This window comes from Gossypium hirsutum, chromosome A04, assembly GCF_007990345.1.
Source record: "Gossypium hirsutum isolate 1008001.06 chromosome A04, Gossypium_hirsutum_v2.1, whole genome shotgun sequence".
NCBI lineage: Eukaryota > Viridiplantae > Streptophyta > Magnoliopsida > Malvales > Malvaceae > Gossypium > Gossypium hirsutum.
The window spans coordinates 2,107,621-2,127,218 of record NC_053427.1 but is presented as its reverse complement, the minus strand read 5'-3'; the positions used below and the strand labels follow the sequence as shown (position 1 = coordinate 2,127,218).

The 19,598-nt window shown below is 35.4% G+C and overlaps 1 non-coding gene and 1 pseudogene across 1 annotated transcript; one reads left to right on the top strand and one right to left on the bottom strand.

Annotated features, from left to right (window-relative positions):
* The first annotated feature begins 614 nt into the window (after positions 1-614).
* Positions 615-2,220, top strand: LOC107941776 (polygalacturonase-like; annotated as a pseudogene).
* Positions 2,221-16,519: 14,299 nt separating this feature from the next.
* Positions 16,520-16,626, bottom strand: LOC121228437 (small nucleolar RNA R71). Its single transcript, XR_005926013.1, has one exon. It is a non-coding gene; the product is annotated as a small nucleolar RNA R71 (small nucleolar RNA).
* Between the last annotated feature and the right edge of the window lie 2,972 nt (positions 16,627-19,598).

Here is a 19,598-nt window from a genome sequence, read left to right as displayed (position 1 = left end):
TGATTTAGCATAAATACAATTCCTGTTGAGACGATAACTCGATACTTATTACTTGATAACGACTGTGTACACTTGTACAAACCCAGCGTTACAGAAGTCCGGGGTGAATGTTAGCTCGACTAGGTATTATAGGGCCAGGAAAACAGTGATTGAGAAGAGTGCCAGAAACCACCAGAATTGCTTTCAGAAATATGGTGTGAACCTTCGTCAACCACCAAACCACATTCCTGTATCAACAATTTTTATTTAATAATTAGGATTATACATTTCGAAATAACATTTATAAATTTGATGGAACATAATTATATTCGCCACCATCTAGTAAAGATATTATTTTGAAGATAAAATGTAAAATAATGCTTTTCAATCTTTCCATAATAAAATCCTCTCACATAGTTTAAATTATTCAAGTTGTGAAAAAATTAACCACAAAACTATCTAACCGTGCGAAGTTGATATTAAAGAAACAAGCTTATCATAGAAATTGAAGCTTGGCCATATGACTTTTCCAAATTGATTAAATAGTAATATATTTGATTGGTTGTAATTTTCTCAAACTTTCTATATATTTGGAACAAAACAAAAGGAAAAGCCATTCTTCCTTTAATTTCAAAACCAAATAAAAACATGGCACTACACCTTAATATTGTTCCTTCCATGTTTGTACTTTTATTATTATTCATTTCAGCCTCTAAAGTTCAATCAGATGCTTTTGATGTTGTGGCCAAGTTTGGCGCAAAAGCTGACGGGAAAACGGATTTGAGTAAGGCAAGTTCAATTGCTCTTAACTTTGTACCCCAAAGGTGAAAATATGAAAAAATTATATTTCAAACTGATGTGTTTATTCATTTCATTTTAGCCATTTTTGGATGCTTGGAAAGAAGCATGTGCCTCTGTAACTCCATCAACAGTTGTGATTCCTAAAGGGACATATTTATTATGAAAAGTAAACTTAGAAGGTCCATGCAAGGCTCCTATTGAGATTAATGTTCAGGGCACTATATAGGCTCCGGCTAATCCTAGTGCTTTCAAAGACCCTAATTGGGTTAGGTTCTATAGTGTTGAAAATTTCAAAATGTTTGGCGGAGGAATTTTCGATGGTCAAGGAAGCATTGCTTATGAGAAGAATACTTGCGAGAATCGTGAATTTCGTTCCAAACTTCCCGTTGTCAGCTTTCTTCCCTCTTGCCAGAATTTATTTATTCTTTTTCCTCTTATTATTATTATCAAAATATAATTATAACTAACATCTTTTTTTCGTGTGTTACTTTGCTAACTCCAAAATTAAACAGAATATAAGGTTTGACTTTGTGACCAATGCATTGATACAAGACATAACTAGCAAAGACAGTAAACTATTCCACATTAATGTTTTTGCTTGCAAAAACATTACCCTCGAACGTTTGAAGATAGAGGCACCGGACGAGAGCCCAAACACAGATGGGATTCACATGGGCAAATCAGAGGGGGTCAATATTATTGCCTCTGACATTAAAACTGGTGATGATTGTATTTCTATCGGAGATGGCACTAAAAATATGGTCATAAAAGAAATAACTTGTGGACCAGGACATGGTATAAGTATCGGTAGTCTTGGAAAGTTCCAAAATGAAGAGCCAGTTGAGGGAATCAAAATCTCAAACTGCACCATCACTAATACTTCGAATGGAGCTCGAATCAAAACTTGGCCAGGCGAACATGGTGGGGCAGTATCAGAAATACATTTTGAGGATATTACCATGAATAATGTCTCTTCCCCTATCCTAATTGATCAACAATATTGCCCATGGAATAAATGCAAGAAAAATGTATAACATTCTTATCAAAATCCTAATTGAGTGACAATATTTAATCGATCATTGAATCATTGTTGTGTTGATGCAGGAAGAATCCAAAGTTAAACTAAGCAACATTAGCTTCAAGAACATCCGTGGCACATCTGCGCTTCTAGAAGCTATCAAGTTTATTTGCAGCGGTTCTTCGCCATGTCAAAATGTGGAACTTGCGGACATTGATATTAAGCACAACGGAGCTGAACCCGCAACATCCCAATGTTTGAATGTCAAGCCTATAACTAGTGGCAAATTAAACCCGATTCCATGTTCCGGCCCTGTCCCAAAAACCCCTAGCGCCACCGCTTAAAGCATACCAACAAATTCAATGCAATTGTAATTAATATATTTATTCATATTATATAAAAACAATTATTTTTCATTTTAATTCTTTGCTATTAATAAAATTTTGCTATGAATTCAATGCTTTTAATATACACATCAATACAAAGAGCTGAAATGTGATAAAATTTAGTTCATTTAAACTAATAACAAAACCATTACTGAGTTTCTATATTGAATTAGAATTAATTATTGAAGTTTTCTTTATCTAAGTATAATTTTTTTTATAAAATCCATCTTCCAACGTAGAACTTTTAAGGAAAAATAAAATATTAAATTTGAGATTCTAATTAAAATAAAAGTTCTGTCGTCCAAATTTTTTGCACAACATAGTCCTGTATTATTTGTGTGCTTAAACATATGATTATATTTGTGCATTGGTTGGTTTCTTTTTCCGTTGACTTTACATTTTTATGGAAGAAGATGTAATGGTTACCATGAGATATGACCAGATCATTTTGGGTGAACGGATATAAATTAAATGGACTGAGGATATCCTATGAGGCTAAAGCACAAACGAAAAATTCATTGGACGAGCACTTGGTGAGTTGTTTTCATAATGATATATTATAAGGAGAGGTCGGTCATGGCACTTGATTACAAACTATTTGAGCTCTAATCATATATCCAGTGGGCCCCTCTACTAGCTCTATACAGCCTTGATGGTTTGCATTTGAATTGATGAGATGAATAAATAAAATTGATGAATTACAGAAAAAGATCGAATGTGTCACTATTCGTAGTGAATGGAATTTCTCGATATAAAAGAGAGATGACTTAAAGACTAAATTAATTTAGTCGAGTTATTATTTAATTAATAGTAATCACTTAATTGATGCTTGAAGTAAAAATTAAATTAATTAATTAGCGCAGTCTTGTTGAACAAGATAATTAAATTCATTTACCCATAGATTCTAGTGTGGTAAACATGTCATGAATCTAATAGAATTAGAACTAGGTTTGGAAAATAACTTAATTGTGTGAATTAGTAAAATTTATTTCAATTGAATAATTAAATTATTAATATTTTGGGAAATAGAAAATTTTTTATTTGGTTGGTTAAATTATATGAGTCGATTAAATTTCTAAATAACACATATAATTATACGAAATACATCAGATAGACCCAATGACCCATCTCACGTAAGATGGGCGACAACCCTATCTCTAAAGGGTGTTGAAGCCCATACATATTCCTACTAGGGAATTTTGTATATTCTCTCTTAAAATGTTATTATATTTTTTCTTCTTCTTGTTTGACCAAGACTCTTGCAATTTTTCTATAAATAGAGACCATAGGCTTGGTCAACCACACACGATGTGAAGCATCGGCATTGTAAAACTTTATTGAGATTTAATTTCCAAAAAAAAAATTCTAAATTTGAATGTTTACATTTTTAGTTTTTGGCCGATAAAGAGACATCGATATTCGCCACTCCAACATCAATAGAAATTTTTCATAGCTTTCATCCGTTCATGGATTAGAGCCTACGCTTTAACTATTTAACAACCGAAATTTCAGTTAAATCGAAATAGTGGTTTCGGGACAACAAATCCGAGTTCGAAAAATAAAATTGTTTAAATTTCATAAAATGATAGGTAATATGATAGGAATATTGCATGAAAATATTTATGGAAAAATTTATCGATTATGTATCTAATTGCAAAAAGGACTAAATTGAATAAAATGTCAAAATTGGATTCTAATAGCTATAAGGATCAAATAGCATCCTTATATAGCAGTTAGACCATTGATGAAAAATATGTAGATAATTTTAGTGATTCATCCATTGAAAAATTGAAAAAGGACAAGGACTAAATTGGAAATTGAATTAATTAATATATGACAAATGATTTAATAGAAATAAAAACCTTATTTTAATCATCTTCTTCATAAAACACATGGAAACCCTAGGAGAGAGAAAGGAAACTTTTCAAGCTTGAATTGGTAAGTTCTATGTCTCGTTTTTAGTGATTTTCATAGTTTTAAAACTGGGAAAGCTTAATTTCTCTATTTGGGGGATTAATTTGAAAAGAAATCAAAGTTTAGAAAATTTTCCATTGATAAATATGCTGTAAATTGAAATTTTAAGATTGAAAATGAAAGGTTGTTGATAGCTAAACAACTTTTACAAAGTGATTTTTAGTGAAAACATATGTAGGGACTAAATTGAAAAGTGGTGAAATTCTTCGAAAAATTCTAAAATTTGTGAAATAAATGTGCTGTAAAATTTATATTAGAATTTTGACTAGGCTTGGAATAAGGAGTAAATTGCATGAATTTCAATTTCCGAGCCTAGGGATGAAATTGGAATTAATTAAAAGTTTGGGGGCAAAATGGTTTTTTTGCCTAGAAAGTGAAATGGACTCAATTGAATGTGAAAATTATGGAATTGATGATTAAATTTATTTATATAGATCTAGAAGTATCGAACAAAGAAAAAGGTCGAGGAAAAGAAAAAGTCTCGGATTAGAAGATACGATCAATTGTCAAGGTAAGTTTGTATAACTTAATTAAGTATGAAAATATATTGATTTGATTATTGACTTGTGAGAATTATGATATGTAAATGACATGTATATGTAGCATGAAAATATTGACACATGATATATGTAATTGATGAAAAGGTACAAAAATCTATTCGAATATTGATTTCCGATTGTACAGGTGATTACCGTTGTAAATGGGGTCCTGCATACATTGCCGTAAAGGTTATTCTGAAAGGGGTAATCTTTTGATCCTATTATGAAAAGGAATTTCACCTGAAAGGGTGACACTTGAAAAGGAAACGTACACTTTGTGTGTACACTTGAAAAGGATTTGTAGACTTTGTGTGTACACTTGAAAAGGATTTGTACACTTTGTGTGTACACTTGAAAAGGAAACATTCACTTTGTATGTACACTTGAAAAGGATTTGTACACTTTGTGTGTGCACTTGAAAAGGAAATGTACCTTTTGTGTGCACACTTGAAAAGGAAATGTACACTTTGTGTGTACCATTTGAAAAGGGAATGTGCACCTCGGGTGTGCAACTAGAAAAGGAAAAGTCTATCAGAAATTCAAAGATTCAACGGAAATGGTATAATAAGTGAAATAAGAAGAAATGACATGATGAGCTCATTTATGCATATTAGTGTTTTTGTACAAACCAATTTGGTTGAATGATTGTGAATAGGCAATATTTTCTAGTTTGCTAAATTGATGGATAATTGGTTTATATGTGATTTAATTGTTAAGAATGATTGGTAAGTGTAGTTTTAGTTATATGAACTTACTAAACATATAATGCTTACTAGGTTTATTTTCCTATTTTATAGTGCTCGAAGCTCGTGAAAGTTGGACTCGGGTCGAAGCAATCATCACACTATCAACTCCATAATCTTGGTATAAATGATAAACTTGTTTTGATATAAAGACATGTATAGGCTAATGTGGCCAAATGATGAAGTAATATGTTGATTTGTAAACTAGCCGTTGGAATGGTTAGTAATGTGTATCTTGAGATGACATGGTATGGTATGGTGTTATATGATAATTTTATATGTTTAACAAGTTAAACAACACTTTTCATGAGACATATTTTGTGAAGTAAAGAAAAGGTAAATTTGTGAGCATGATTAAGGTTAGTAATATATCAAATTGGATGATGGAAATTGGTTGGTTTGGTTGGCATATACATGTAAGTTGTCATGCAGGAAAATGGTTAAAGTTGGGTGAGAAATAGGGCTATGAAATGACCTTATTTCGTCCACACGGGAGTGTGTCTAGGCTGTGTGTGACGCACTGCCTGGGTACATGGGCATGTGATCCGGCTGTGTGTCCCCTACACCTTAATTAAATGAAACAAAGTGCTCAATGTTGGCCACCAGGCTGAGACAGTCTAGGGACATGGGCATGTGCCCTGGCCGTGTGAAGTTTGTAGCTATTTTTGAGAAATTAATTTACCTCATGGCCTGAGCACACGGGTGTGTGCCTTAGCTGTGTGCCTCTAATTCGTTGATGACGCCATAAACAGAGAGTTACACAGGCGTGTCCCAAGTCACAAGGGCGTGTGTAATCACACTGCCTGACCACATGGGCGTGTGTAATCACTCGGCCTGGCCACACGGGCGTATGTGGTATTGTTCATAAGTGAAATTTTGAAAATTTAGTGAAAAATGTTATGAGGTTTCGATTTAGTCCCGACTTGTTTCTAATGTTCATATTGGGCCTCGAGGGTTCAATTAAGGGACGTTATAAGTAATCTCTGAAAATGAATAGTAAATTATATGTTTGATCTGTAAATTTTCTGTAATGATCGGTAATATTTTGTAACCCTGTTCCAGAGACGGATACGGGTGAAGGGTGTTACAAACTAGCCGAGGTTTGCAAATAGTTGAAAAGATTGTGTTGGTAGAATGTTGAGAAACAACTTAGACCGCCTAATCCATAACACAAGTATGATTTTGGTGAAAGGGTTTGTCCCTATAATTATGAAAATTGGTTGGTTTTAGAAATTTTTAATTTTTCTGTTGTTTAAAAAATCATTTTCTAAATGAATGTTTCCAACACAATCAAGATTGACCTCTAATTTCTAAATTGAATAGGTCACTAATAATTACTTGGCCTTTCCAGTCCACAGCCAAACCTAGTGCTTTTCTAATCCCCCAAGCTTCTTTGACAAACTTGTACAATGTTTTTCTTCTCGAACGTCCGAATCTATTGAGGACTCATTAACCATATTATATGATATACGATAATGACGTGACACCATTTTATGTTTACTTATTACATATAAAAAAATTGAACCCCAAAATGGAGGATGAGATAAAATTTTGTGCAACTGTAAATAGATTTTTAGAGAGGAACGATATTTACATCGAGATTAAGTGTAATGTTTGTGTATTTTGCGATTATCACTTCAAGATCCTGAAATTTGTTGATGCGATTTGGTGTTTTTGCTTTTAGACTCTCAATGGTTAGACTATTTTTCTGATTTTTGTATGTTTTGGCTTGAAACTTTCGTTTTTCATGGTTTCTTTTCTGATTTGGAGCTCATGTTGGAAATTCATTGAGAAAAGTAGCCAGGGTAGGAACATTAGAGTTTTAATTTCTTTTGTAAAACGGGCGTTTACCGTGATATCTGATGTAACACCCCTTACCCGTGTCTGAGGCCAGGATAATATACGAGGCATTACCGGACTTAAAATTTCATTCGAATTAAAATCAATCAAACACATGTACATTGTCCCTTCTACGGGCCTAAGAGGCCCAAAAAATACATCAGGGGTGATTCGGCACTAAACTAGGAACTTTAAAAACTTTTGGGAAACTTAGAAATTTTTATCACGAAACAGGGTCACACACCTGTGTGGGTAGGCCATGTAGTCACACACGACCGTGTGGCTTGGGACATGCTCGTGTCCTTAGCCGTGTAACTCTCTATTTATAACGTCAGCAATAAAATAGGGTCACACGGCCAAGGCACACGCCCGTGTCCTTAGGCCGTTTATCACACATGGCTGAGGCACATGCCCGTGTGTCTACCTGTGTAGACAACTTTGAGGCTATTTTCCAAGTCATTTGTCACCTTCAATTTCAAACACACATGATTACTTTTATTGGCCATTAACATGGCACATTTAGACAATTAAACATCCACAATTATAGCTCAAGCATGACATTTCCACAATAACATATACATACATAATTCACCATTCTTATCAAGTCTAAACCTACCCAATCACATGTAATATGCATCATTAAAATTGCTTCCATCTTACACATTTAAGTCTTAATTATCACCAAGCTAAAATGACACATTTCCATAATCAAGCATCCATGCAATATAACACCATCCATCTCTAGCAAACACCCACCACCACATCATAAAGTCATTGGCACATGCAAGCATGTATAATGAGATTTACAACACAATAATCAACGTAAGCCACATCTCATGGTCATGCACAAATTGAACGATAAATCATTATAGGTCATCACATTAGGCCACATTAATAATGACATAATTACAAAAGACAAAGCCCTATACATGCCATAAACTCAAGTGCTTGAATACTTATACCCTAACTGGTAGCTTGATAGTGTAATAGAATCTCCGACGATCTCCAAGCCGAGCTAGCTTACACACCCTATAAGAGATGAGAAAGGAAGGGGAGTAAGCTATAAAGCTTAGTAAGTCCATATGAAAATAATAGCAACTTATTAACATTCTTTTGCCAAATTCTAACAACATGTTTTCAAGGTAGCACGATCATAATTGCACATAATTCTATTATTTGCTCATATTCCAGTCAAGCTATCTACTCAAGTCACAGTTACTAAATTATTAATAACTTGAGATAAAGAACTCCAAATTAGGATTAGCTAAATGCCTTTGAAACTAGACTCATATATATTCCTATCATAAAATTTTTAGAATTTATTGATTAGCCAATAAGTACAGTTTATTCTTCAAAGTTACCCTTGTTCTGCTGTTTGACAGTTTCGACCTTTCTTCACTAAAAATTAATTAGCCCTTAGTACGGGATTCGGATGATGTTCTCATTTGTTTCTATTAAAAATAGATTCATCAAGGATTTAATAATATAAATTATAACCCATATTTATTTTTATACAATTTTTAATTATTTTCCAAATTCAGAACAGGGGAGCCTAGAATCATTCTGACCTTGTCTCACAAAAAATTTAAATATCTCATAATTTCTTCTATGTGAAACTAGCCTCAATAGTATAATTTCATATTTTATTCAACCTCTAATTCGATTCTCACAGTTTTTGGTGGATTTTCAAAGTCGAATTGCTTCTGCTGTCCAAAACTGTTTAGTGCAAGAATAATGGTAACTAAGTTCATCACACCTTTGTTTCTTTTAAATTAGAACTCTATGCATTTATAAACTGTTAGAATCAAGTGATCCGAATCCTTATTTAAATAAAATACAATGGTAAAATAAAATAAAAGAGAAGCCATATAGAATTACACTTCTTTTGTTTTATTTTTAAAATAAGGTTTTTTAAACTTTATTAAATTCCATCTATTTGATATTGATTAGAATAAGGTGTTTCAGTCTTACTAGAATATAGCTTTACAAGCCTATAAATAAACATAGTCTATTCCTTTTGTAATCATTCGAATTTGACATAGTGAATTTTCTTCTCCTCTGCCCGTGGTTTTTTCCCGAAAGGGTTTCCACGTAAAAATCTGTGTTATTTTATTTTATTTTATTTTATTTTTAACAAATTGGTATCTGAGCTTTCGGGTTGTTCATCTCGATCACGGTAATGGCGTATTTGAAGTATGAAATTCTGCTGTTGGATCGCAACACCAGATTTGTGTTGTGGCAGATTAAGATGCAAGCAATTCCTGCATAGATTGATCTAGAGGATGCCCTACTAGGGATAGATAAGATGCCTTCGACATTAACAAATGAAAAGAAGAAACGTAAGGATCGAAAGGCGTTAACACAATTACATCTATATTTGTCCAATGAAATTCTGCAGGATGTGATGAAAGAGAAGACTGCCGCTGCATTATGGAAGAGGCTAGAACAAATATGTATGTCGAAAACTCTAACAAGCAAGTTGCATATGAAGCAGCGTCTTTATGCTCATCGTTTGGAGGAAGGTGAGTCTGTACACGAACACTTAACAGTGTTTAAAGAAATTCTCTCAAACTTGGAGGCCATGGAGGTTCAGTATGATAAGGAAGATCTAGGGTTGATTCTACTTTGTTCATTGCCCCCGTCTTATTCAACCTTTAGAGATACAATTCTATATAGCAGCGAGTCTCTCACAGTTGATAAGGTTTATGATTCTTTGACCTCGTATGATAAGATGAAACATCTTGTGGTTAAACCCGACTCTTAGAGGGAGGGTCTCATTGTTCGTGGGAGACAAGATCAAAATGCTGATGATAATCATGGAAGGATATAGGAACGAAATCCTAGCTGTAAATCTAAGGGTAGATCAAAGTCTTCAAACAGAGGTAAAACTTGTAACTTCTTCAAGAAGAAAGGGCACATTAAATTTGAGTGCTATAAGTTACAGAACAAGATTAAAAGGGAGGTTGCGAATCAAAAGGGAAAACAACCAGAAAATTCTGGTGAATCTGATGTTGTAGAAGACTACAACGTTGGTGAACTTCTAGTCGCTTCTGTCAATGATTTTAAAGTAAGTGAAGAGTTGATACTTGATTCAGGTTGCACCTTCCACATGAGTCCCAATTGATATTGGTTTACAACTTACAAAATAGTGTCTGAAGGTGTTGTTTTGATGGGAAATAATGCTTCGTGTAAAATCGCAGGTGTTGGAACAATTAAAGTTAAGATGTCTGATGGAGTTGTCAGAACACTTAGTGACATACGACATGTTCCAAAATTGAAAAGAAATTTAATTTCGTTGAGTACTCTTGATTCAAAAGGGTACAAATATACAACCAAAAGTGGGGTTTTAAAGATTTCCAAAGGTTCCCTTGTTGTGATGAAAGGGCAGAGACAGATTGCCAAGTTATATGTTTTGCAGGGTTCTACTATTACTGGTGATGCAGTTGTCACTTCCTCTTCCTTGTCAGATGATGATATTACTAAACTTTGGCATATGCGCCTAGGGCATATGAGTGAGAATAGAAGGGCAGAATTGAGCAAAAGAGGACTTCTTGATGGGCAAGGTATTTGCAAACTAAATTTCTGTGAGTACTGTGTTTTTGGGAAGCAAAAGAGAGTTTGATTCACCAAAGGAATCCATAACACGAAGGGAATGTTGGATTATATTCATTTTGATCTGTGGGGGCCATCTAGTGTGCCTTCGAGAGGTAGAGCTAATTATATGCTAACATTTATTGATGATTTTTCCAGAAAAGTTTGGGCGTTCTTCCTGAAGCAGAAAAGTGATGTGTTTTATGCATTTAAGTCTTGGAAAATTATGATTGAGAAATAGACGGGAAAACAAATAAAATACCTCCGCACAGACAATGGCTTAGAGTTCTGTTCTGATGAGTTTAATAGATTGTGCAAGTTAGAAGGGATAATGAGACACTTGATAGTTCGTCATACTCCACAGCAAAACGGCATTACAGAACGAATGAATAGAACGATCATGGAGAAGGTTTGATGTATGTTGTCAAATGCCAACTTATCGAAGTCGTTTTGGGCAGAAGCAGCCTCTACTGCATGTTTTTTGATCAACCGATCTCCATCCGTTGCCATTGAGAAAAAAACTCCACAAGTGATATGGTTTGGTAATCCTGCTAATTATTCTGATTTAAAGATCTTTGGATGTCCTGCGTATGCTCATGTTGATAATGGAAAATTGGAACCAAGATCCATTAAATGTGTTTTTCTTGGTTATAAAGTTGGTGTAAAAGGGTATAAGTTATGGTGTCCTGAAAATAGAAAAGTTGTGATTAGCAGAGATGTTGTTTTTGATGAAACTGCTATGCTACCTAACTTATCTCTTAAAGACTCTTCAAATAAAGAAAATCAAAAGCAGGTGGAACATCAGATTAATACATAGTCAACTCATCAAGCCAGTACAAAAATTGAGAATAGAGTTGCTTCTTCACCACAATACTCTATCGCCAAAAACAGAACTAGAAGAGAAATTAAACCTCCAAAGAAGTATGTCGAAGCTGATTTAGTTACTTATGCTTTAAATGTGGCTGAAGATATAGATGCAAACCAAGAGCTATCTAATTATTCTGAGGCGGTTAGCTATAAAGACTCAGAAAAATGGATGTTTGCTATGCAAGAGGAGATGGAATCACTTCACAAAAACAAAACATGGGATCTTGTGAAACTTCCTAAAGGTAAGAAGACTGTTCGTTGTAAATGGGTGTTTAAAATGAAAGAAGGGACTCTAGGAGTTGAAGAACCCAGATATAAAGCAAGGCTTGTTGCAAAGGGTTAAAGTCAAATTCCAGGAGTGGACTTCACAGATGTGTTCTCCCCAGTTGTGAAGCATAGTTCGATTCGATCTTTGCTTGGTATTGTCGCCATGTATGATTTAGAGCTTGAGCAGTTAGATGTAAAAACTGCATTTTTGCATGGAAAACTTGAAGAGGATATTTACATGCAATAACCAGAGGGTTTTACAGTCTCAGAAAAAGAGGACTATGTTTGCTTCCTGAAAAAGTCCCTTTAAGGTTTGAGACAATCACCAATGCTGTGGTACAAGAGGTTTGGCTCCTTTATGACTTCTCATAATTTCAAAAGAAGTAGTTTTGATAGTTGTGTTTACTTTAACAAAAATAGTAATGGTTCTTTTGTGTATCTATTTCTCTATGTTGATGACATGTTGATAGTAGCAAAAGATAAAGGAGAGATAAGAAAGGTCAAAGCCTAACTAAGTGAAGAATTTGAGATGAAAGATTTGGGACCAGCAAAGAAGATACTTGGTATAGAGAGTCTCAGAGATAGAAAAGCAAGTAAATTGTACCTAAGTCAGAAGGGGTACATTGAGAAAGTTCTTTGCAGGTTCAATATGCAGAGTGCTAAGCCTATTAGTACTCCTTTAGCAGCCCATTTTAGACTTTCATCGGCTTTGTCTCCACAATCAGATGATAAGATTGAGTACATGTCACATGTTCCATACTCTAGTGCAGTGGGATCTCTCATGTATGCTATGGTTTGTTCAAGTCCAGATTTATCATATGCAGTTAGTGCAGTTAGCAGATATATGGCGAATCCTGGTAAAGAACATTGGAAAGTAGTTTAGTGGATTTTAAGATACTTACGAGGTACTACTGATGTTTTCTTAAAGTTTGGAAGAACTAGAGATGGAGTCATTGGGTATGTTGATGCTGATTTTGCTGGAGACCTTGATAGAAGATCTCTCACAAGTTATGTCTTTACAATCAGAGGTTGTGCAATCAGTTTGAAAGCCACTTTGCAAACTACAGTCGCTTTGTCTACCACTGAAGCTGAGTACATGGCGATTACTGAGGCTTGTAAAGAAGCTATTTGGTTGAAGGGACTTTTTAGTGAACTCAATGAAGACCTTCAAATCAGCACAGTATTTTGTGACAGTCAGAGTGCCATCTTTCTTACAAAAGATCAAATGTTTCATGAGAGAACAAACACACATTAATGTTCGGTATCATTTTGTTCGTGATATTATTGCTCGTGGTGATATTGTTGTGAGAAAAATTAGTACTCATGAAAATCCTGCAGATATGATGACTAAGTCACTTCCTATAACTAAGTTTGAGCATTGCTTAAACTTGGTTGGTGTTCATTGTTGAAGTTAAACCCTTAAGGGGTTTTATGGAAGAGGTGAAGAACTTATTCATTGAGAATTCGTGTCAAGGTGGAGATTGTTAGAATTAAGTAACCCGAATCCTTATTTAAATAAGATACAATGGTAAAATAAAATAAAAGAGAATCCATATAGAATTACACTTCTTTTATTTTATTTTTAGAATAAGGTTTTTTAAACCTTATTAAATTCCATCTATTTGATATTGATTAGAATAAGGTGTTTCAGTCTTACTAGAATATGGCTTTGCAAGCCTATAAATAGGCACAGTCTATTCCTCTTGTAATCATTCGAATTTGACATAGTGAATTTTCTTCTCCTCTACCCATGGTTTTTCCCAAAAGGGTTTCCACTTAAAAATCTGTGTGTTCTTTATTTTATTTTATTTTATTTTATTTTTCACATAAACATCTATCATATTCCACCAAATTAACACAACACCATTTCACAATACTCATGGATGTACCATTCATGGATTTCATATTCAATTGAGTTTCTGTACATAACTGTACTCATTCGTAACATAACTCATATTCATTCTTACCATTGGCATACCCCATTGGGATTATCGTTAAACCATTCCTTAAACTACCTGTTGAACACTCGAAATACTAACGGATACATGGAAACGTAGCCAAAGCTGCCTCATATCATGTAATACTCGCATTTAAGCTACTCACGGGCTTGTTCACAAAGTTAGCACCCCGACCCACATAGCATTATCATGTAATGCTCGCTCATCGAGCTACTCAAGGTCCTGTCACGAAGTTAATACCCGGACCCACATAGCATTAACATGAAATGCTCGTTCAACGAGTTACTCACGGGCCTAATCACAAAGTTAGCACCCGGACCCACATTACATGTATCACATATATAATGAACTCAGACCGCAACTCATGCTTAACACAGTGTCGTCACACTTACTCATAATGTCATTTACTCTTCCATCATACATTTCATACTTTCATGGTAACAAATAGACACATAATTTATGATAGTAATAAAACATTTAAATATACATATTGTCATGGTATTAAAAGTATGTTATAACATTGATAAACCGTAATATATACATTTTTTATCTCATGCTTGGCATTTTTATGGATGACTTTTCCTTGGTTTCATTAAATTCGATGCTCCTAATCCTTTAATTTTATGATTTATACTTAGGTTAGCATAAGAAAAAGAAAGGAGCGAGAAATGGGCCAAAAAGGGGCCAAATAGCCATAAATCAGTGTTTCACACAGCCTAGGCACATCCACACACCTGTGTGAGGCACACGGACAGACCACACACCCGTGTCTCATGGCCGTGTCGACTAGAAACCAACTCAGAATTACACACAGCTTGAGCAGTTGCACACGGGTGTGGCACATGGCCGTGTCCCTGTCGAGCCCAAGTCTAGTTCTACCTGGAAAAGACCACTTTTGAGGGTTTGGAAGCATTCTAAAGCCTATATAAACACCTTAGAAGAAGATTAGAGGGGACACACGGAGTAAGAGGCAGAAAAATACTCAAGGAAAGGCATCTGAATCAGCTCGGGAGCAGGATTTACATCAAGACTAAAGATTTCTATTCAATTTCCTATAAGTTCTTTAGGTTTCTTTATGTTTTGTTGTTTTCCAAACTTTGAGATTTTTTCCATTATTATTATGAACTAAACTCTCTAAATACCTAAGGTAGATAAAACCTAAGACGGATCTTATTATTTGAGTTATATGATAAATACTTGTTCTTATTCTTGAATGTGAATTTAACCCTTGTTTTAATATTCCAGGATATTTAACTTAGGTTTATGATGTGCTTATTTAGAGGAGTAAAAGTCCCTGTTTAAGAGTAGATCATTCATAATTAAGCGGAGTTGCATGCAATCCTAGAGATAAGATGACATAAATCTACCGGATTAGAGTCAAATCTAATAAGGGAATCCATAGATCAAGTTAATGCGACAATAAGGCTTTTAGTTAGAAAGAGATTTCGAATAATCAACCTAAAGGCAATTGTTTTTAGTCTCGAAAGGGATATTAACATAAATCAGGGATTTCTACGGATTAAGTCAAGTGAAAAGATCGTCTAGCTTAATGGTAATAAGTGAAGTCTAGATGGATTCTTTCTTGGGTATTGTCTTCTCCATCAGTTTTCTAAAATGTATTTTCCAACTTTAATCCCTGTCGTGATCTTAGTTAATTAGATAATTAGTTTAGATAAAACATTCTCTTAATTTTTAGGCTAGAAAATAGAAAGATAGTAATTACTAGTACTTTTAGTCCTCGTTGATACGATATTCTGGTCTCACCATAACTATACTACTGTTAGATAGGTGTACTTGCCTTAAGCTGAATTTTGTTAGTTAGTTTAGCGATCATCAATTTTTTTACGCCGTTGCCGGGGACTAAGATATTAGGAACACTTAATTTTTATTACTTTAGCCATTTTTATTTTATTGCAATTTAATTTTTGTTTTTATTTACTAAATTTTATTTTCTTCTAGTAGGTTTTTATAGTTTATGACTAGAAGAAACCCGTCAGGACCTCTACTCTTTGATAGTGAAATCGAGAGCACAGCTCGCAGAAACCAAAGAGAAATAAGAAGAAGCCTACAATACATAGAGGAAGGGCAAGAGGACAATATGCATACTACAACTGAGGAGATGGCTGAAAATCAGAATAGCCCGCTACCTCCTGTGGTTGCGGCAAATCTAGTAGATCAGAATCCTGCTCCTCGTACTATGTATGATTATGCTAAACCTGTTTTAACATGAACTGAATTGAGTATCGTTACACCTGCTGTTACTGCAAATCATATTGAACTGAAACCTAACACGATTCAAATGATACAACAGTTTGTTCAGTTTGATAGTTTGCAGGACGAGGATCCAAACACTCATTTAGCAAAATTTTTGGAATTCTACGACACTTTTAAGATCAATGGCGTTTCTGACGATGCCATTTGCCTTCGATTGTTCCTGTTCTCATTGAGGAACAAAGCTAAACAGTGGTTAAATTAGTTACCACGAGGGTCAACCACTACTTGGGAACAAATGACTGAAAAATTTTTACTTAAATATTTTCTGCCGGCTAAAATGGCTAAACTAAGGAATAATATCTCTTCTTTTGTGCAGATGGATTTAGAAACTCTTTATGATGCATGGGAGAGATACAAGGACTTATTAAGAAGGTGCCCTTACCATGGGTTACCTCTATAGCTCCAGGTTCAAATTTTTTACAACGGTGTGAACCCCTCAACAAGTCAACTTATTGACGCAGCCGCTGGTGGAACTTTAAATAACAAAACACCTGAAGAGGCTTACGAATTTATTGAAGAGATGTCATTGAATAACTATCAGTGGCAAGTCATGAGAATAAAGCCGACGAAATCTGCTGGTGTTTTCAACCTCGACGCGGTTACTATGCTATCTAACCAGGTAGAACTTTTAAATAACAAAATTGACAGTTTGTATGGTTCTACTCAGGTACATCCAGTGATGAGGTGCAATTCAAGTGGAGGAGGAGTACACATAGATTATTCAACCTTCAACCCTAGCATCAAGGAGGAACAAGTTCAATATATGGGTAATAATAATTCTAGACCTCAAAATAACCCATACAGTAACACTTATAATGCAGGGTGGAGGAACCATCCCAATTTCTCGTGGGGTGGTCAAGGAAATCAAAGGCCACAACATCTCCCAGGTTCTCAACAACCACCTCACCATAAAAAAAAAGTCTTACCTTGAGGAGATGCTAACAAAATTCATTATGGTATCCGAAACACGTTTCCAGAACACCGAGACAACTCTTAAAAATCAGTAAGCATCAATTCAAGGGCACGAGAATCAAATAGGCCAGTTGGAAAAGATGATTTTCGAATGACCACAAGGTAGATTGCCGAGAAATACTGAAACTAACCTAAGTGAGCAACTTAATGTAATTACTGTTCGAGATGAAGAAGGGTTAGTTAAACCTAAACCAGAATCGAGACATGAATTTGTGGTAAGTAAAAGTAAGGATGAGATGGACCACAATGACCAAAAACCAGTAAGTAGAGAATATAAACCTCATGTGCCATACCCTAGTGCGACAAGGAAAGACCACTCGGATGAACAATTTGGTAAATTCCTTAAATTAGTAAAGAAATTACATATTAACTTACCATTTATTGAAGCTCTTTCGCAGATGCCAAACACAGTTAAATTTTTAAAAGAGCTTTTAGCAAATAAGCAAAATTTGGATGATGTGTTGTATGTGGAGCTGAACGCAGTTTGCTCAGCCATTCTATAGAATAAGCTACCCAATAAGTTGAAAGATCCAGGGAGTTTTACGATTCCTTGTTTAATTGGTAGTTCAAACATTAACAATACTTTGGCTAATTTAGGGGCAAGTATTAATGTCATGCCTTATAAAATGTTTAAGCAACTAGGTCTTGGGAAGCCCAAACAAACTAGGATGAGCATTCAATTGGAAGATAAAACAATCAGATTTCCTAGGGGTATTATTGAAGACGTGCTTGTTAAAATTGATAAATTTATATTCCCAATTGATTTTGTTTTTTAGACATGGAAGAGGATAGTGACGTGCCTTTAATTTTAGGATGGCCCTTTTTAGTAACTGCTAGAACTATCATTGATGTTGGCACAGGTGAATTGATACTTCGTGTAGGTGATGACACGATTAAACTTCAAGCTCGTGACTCTGCTAAAATATCTAGTAATCGAGACGATTGTTTAAGTTCTATTAACTCGAATAATGTTGCAACTACACCTCCTTTACAAGACTCCTCTAGGAAGAACGTGATGGAGCTTCAGTCAAATCCATGCAACAAAAATAGAGTAACTCACGAAGAACAGAGGCTTCAGATTGATGAACTAGACGAATGACGAACACATGTCAAGGAGAAACCAAAAGCACATGATGAATTAAAGCAACACCTGAAGAAGCGTAGGAATGAAACAACGCAATTTAAGGTCGGGGACAAAGTTTTGTTAGATAAAAAGGACCCCTGATTTGATACTTTAGAGCACAATACAGACGGAGCGACTCCCTTCACGGTAATGAACATCTTCCCACATGGTACACTTGAGGTAACACATACTAAATTCAGAACTTTTAAGGTAAATAATACTTGACTCAGACCTTATTTCGGTAAAATTGATAGCAGAAGTGAGGAGTTTTAACTCCTCAATCCACCGTAATCATACGAATAAGAGGAAAGTTGAGCTTAGACTTTAAATAAGCACTTCTCGGGAGGCAACCCGAGCACTAACACCACTAACTAGTTTAGTTTAGCTATTTTTAGGGTTTTTGTGCAGGTACAGTGGCCCACACGGCCTGGAAACACAGGCGTGTCCTTGGCCGTGTGGAAACAAGGCTAAAAATTCCACAAGTATCGAGCCACACGGCCATGAATTTGATCCACATGGCCGTGCAACACACGGGCTTGTCCTAGACCATGAGAAAACCGGAACTAATTTTTCAAATTATAAATAAGTCAGGGAGCCACACGGGCAAAACACATGGTCGTGTGTTTGGACACAAGGGCGTGTGGTATACCACACGAGCATGGGAGAAGCGAAGGACCTGGCACATGACCATCCGATACGACCGTGTGCACCACACGGCCTGGACACACAGGCGTGTCCTAAGGTCGTGTGACGATTGGTGAAAAAATTTCATGATAAACACGGGCTGGGCGCGAGCCACACACCCATATGGCCCAACACGGGTCTCACACGGCCGTGCCCCTTTAAAACCCTAATTTTTATTTTCTTCTTCTTCCCCAAACTTCCCAACCCTATCCGCTGCAACCCCCTCAGCCCCTACTCCGGCCACCCCTAGCTTCCCCTTCTTTTTTTCTTTTCTTTTCTTCCCTCCCCCATCTCTTCTTTCCATTTTCTTTTCCTTTTCAACCCCTCATCACACCCACAAACCCACCCCCACAGCGCACCACACGGCCTCACTGCCCATGCTCCTGGCCTCTCCCATCACCACCATCACCCTGAACCAGCCCTCACCAGCACCGTCCACCACTCCTTCCACCCCATGGTTTCTCCTTTAACCCTCACCTTTCTTTTATTTCAGTATTTATGTCATTATTTCTTTGTTATTTATTAATTATTAGTTTTCTTTTAATTTTAGGAAATTTTTATATATTTAGTGGTTTTCATTTTC